This window comes from Odocoileus virginianus, chromosome 8 (assembly GCF_023699985.2).
Source record: "Odocoileus virginianus isolate 20LAN1187 ecotype Illinois chromosome 8, Ovbor_1.2, whole genome shotgun sequence".
Classification (NCBI taxonomy): Eukaryota; Metazoa; Chordata; class Mammalia; order Artiodactyla; family Cervidae; genus Odocoileus; species Odocoileus virginianus.
The window spans coordinates 2,811,801-2,815,566 of record NC_069681.1 but is presented as its reverse complement, the minus strand read 5'-3'; positions in this window follow the sequence as shown (position 1 = coordinate 2,815,566).

The following is a 3,766-nucleotide window of genomic DNA, read 5'->3' as shown; positions in this document are numbered from 1 at the left end:
ATATTTGATATTTATTCTGAGGGCTGTGGGTTCTCACAGGAGCAGAGTTTAGAGCAAAAACTCTTATGTGGATTTGGGAATTCTGAGTGAAGAAAGAACAAAAATTACATATCAAGCCATTTTTGAAAGAGCAAAAATTATATATCAAGTTGTTTTGAAGTATTTTTAACATTTTACATTTTCTGTCCAGAAATGCTGAAAGTAAATAATAATGCCTGAAAATTACAATTTACCTTCTGAATTTGGCTTCATTGGAGCAGGTAGTACTTAAGAAAGCATTGCCAGTAAATATTGAAACATCACAGAAATATTGATGTCTTACTCTGTGCTCTTCTTAGCAATTTTTAAGTGGGCCAAATGGTATAAATTCACCATTAAACCTGTGAAGTACAAATATTTTTTTTTCTGATCCTTAAAGTAGAGATGTGTACTCACAAAGAAAAATCAATTTGTCAACCTTGTGTGTACACGACATTTTTCATTTTCCCACTCGCTGAGAAGAAATGCAGACAATGTACGCTACTGAATGAAGTGACATTTAGAGAATTGTGATTTTTTTCATTACTGCCTCAGTCACTCTTAAAATTTTTATTTTAAATATTACATGAATAATCCTTTCCTACATATTCGAAATCCAGCCAGCAAAATTCCTTGCAAGGAAGCAAATTGTTCACCTTCTCAAATCACCCTTTTATGCTTATTGTCAAAATGATACATGTAATGGCATCAAAAAAGCTGAACAAATAGAAAACTCAGGCTCTTTGGGTGATATTTTACAAATGCATCCAAGTTTTCACTTGCCCTAAAGTCACTTTTTTTAACCTTGAACTTGTTCTTTCAAGATCTAGTCCATCCTTTGTTTCATGACCACATGATTCTAACTGCTGAACTAGAAGAAGCTAATTTACAGTCCCACATGGCTCAGTGGGTAAAGAATCTGCCTGTACTGCAGGAGATGCAGGAGACACAGGTTTGATCCCTGGGTCAGGAAGATCCCTGGAGTGGGGCATAGCAACCCACTCTAGTCTTGGCTGGAAAATCCCATGGACAGAGGAGCCTGGCGGGCTACTGTCTATAGGGTCATAAAGAGTCAGACACGACTGAAGTAACTGCGCACACATACACACACATCATAAGAGCAACATATTTACCTCTTGAAAGACATAGCTGATCATTGATGGCATTGCCTTCTATATGTAGAATATTCTTAGTCATATCTTGCAATGTGAAAAATGATTTGGGGAGAACCCTGCTCCTGCTGTTTTGCCCTCTGAGCACCTTTTTCCTGAAGTACCTTCATTTTCCTGAGTAAACCCATTTCTCAGCTTCCCTGATGTAGGGCAACAACAGACGCCCCAGCCATCTGGCTTCAAGCGTGTCATACTTGGGAAATGAAGGTCTTGTTCAAATCAGGCCTATTTAACACCCATGCCAGACCTGGATAATTCTTTCATTTGTTTCTTGAGAAAGAGTGCTGCAGGATTCATCATTTTATTGCATTTTCTAGTTGAAAAAACAGACTCGGAAAGGTCAGAGGAGTTAGGTTCCCTTAGCTATCAAGAATTTGAGTCTAAGTTATAGAACACATGTAAATCAGTGAAGTTAGAATACACTCTCTCACCATATACAAAAATAAACTCAAAATGGCTTAAAGACTTAAACATAAGACATGACACCATAAAACTTCTAGAAGAGAACATAGGCAAGACATTGTCTAACATAATCATATCAATATTTTCCCAGGTCAGTTGCCAAAGGCAATAGAAATTAAAACAAAAATAAATAATGAAACCTAGTCAAACTTACAAGTTTTTGCACAGCAAAAGAAACCATAAATGAAGCAAAAAAAAAAAATCAATAAAATAACCTAAGAAATAAGAGAAAATATTTGCAAACAATGTGACTGGCAAGGTTTTAATTTCCAAAATATGCAAATAGCTCATACAACTCAGCAACAGAAAAACAACCCAATCCAAAAATGGGCCGAAGACCTAAATAGATATTTCTCCAAAGAAGAAATACAGATAACCAATAAACTTAAAAGATATCTCTCCTTGGAAGGAAAGCTTTGACAAACCTAGACAGCATATTAAAAAGCAAAGATATTACTTTGCTGACAAATATCCTATTTGTATAGTCAAAGCTATAGTTTTTGCAGTAGTTTGTGTACAGAATTGATGCTTTTGAACTGTGGTGTTGGAGAAGACTCTTAAGAGTCCCTTGGACTACAAGGAGATCAAACCAGTCCATCCTAAAGGAAATCAGTCCTGAATATTCATTGGAAGGACTGAAGCTGAAGCTCCAATATTTTGTCCATCTAACGTGAAGAGCTGACTCCTTAGAAAAGACCCTGAGCTGGGAAAGACTGAAGGCAAAAGGAGAAGGGGTGGCAGAGGATGATTCGGTTAAATAGCACCACCAACTCATGGACATGAGTTTGAGCAAACTCCGGGAGACAGTGAAGGACAGGGAATCCTGGCGCGCTGCAGCCCATGGGGTCACAAGGATTCGGACATGACTCAGTGACTGAACAAAAGCAGCAAGACACAATGATGACACTGAGAGAAGAGTATCATGTGATAAACCAAAATGGCAAAGAATATTCCAAAAAGAATGTGTATATATATATTCTACACAGACATATGGTTATATGCATTATATATGTATAATATATGTATGCGGCTTCCCAGGTGGCACTCGTGGTAAAGAACCCACCTGCCAGTGCAGGAGACATAAGAGACCCAGGTTCAATCCCTGGGTTGGGAAGATCCCCTGGAGGAGGGCATGGCAACCCACTCCAGTGTTCTTGCCTGGAGAATCCCATGGACAGAGGAGCCTGGCAGGCTACAGTACCTAGGGTCAGCAAGAGTCAGACATGACTGAAGCAACTTAGCATGCACACATGCATCTGTATGTATAACTGAATCACTTTACTATATGGCAGTAGTTAACACAACTGTACTTCCGTTTGGAAAAAGAAAAGAAGAAGAATTGGAGTCTAATTGGTCTGCCCCCAAGACTCGGGTTCCAATAAGGAGTTACCTTGCTGCTACTTCAGACTGCAAGCAAAATATAATGGTGAGGGTTTGAGGCTTGCCTTCACATCTCACCTCTGCCCCTTCCCGGTCTGGAAAAGTGAAGTAAGCCTAGAGATGGACGAGACCCATAAGACATTTGGTTGTAAATATTACAGAGTATGTAAAAAGCATTTAGCACAGTGCTCCTGTGTAGCAAAGTGTTCAATAAGAAAGGGGTCTCCCCCGCCCAAGCTGATTAAAGATACTCCACACCATACTGCCTTCAAAACATCTGTAGAGTTAAGATGCAATAGTCTCAGCTAGGTTTTTTTGTCAACCAGGGCTTTAATAATCTTAATTAATAAAAGTATCTTTCATTAAAAGCTTACTATAGCCAGGCACCTTGATGAGCACTTTCTACACAACATCTTCATTGATTCTCACAACCATGCGATGAGCTAGAAATTAAACCTGTTTTATAGCTGACAAGCCAAGGACTGGAAGTGGCTCTGTATACAGCCCGCTAGTTATATGGAGGAGTGGAACTATAAACCCAGGCTTTTACTGTAGTTCTGTGAACTACCCTTTGATTATCTCCATAGCAGGGTATGTAGTCACCTGTCTAAATGTGCCTGATCTAATTTTTTCTTTGCTACATTAAAAAGATGGAATGCAAGCATTTATACTCACTTCCCAGAAAATGTGACAACTGAGACTTCCCTGCCCTCTAAGAAAGGGAAGAGGCACAG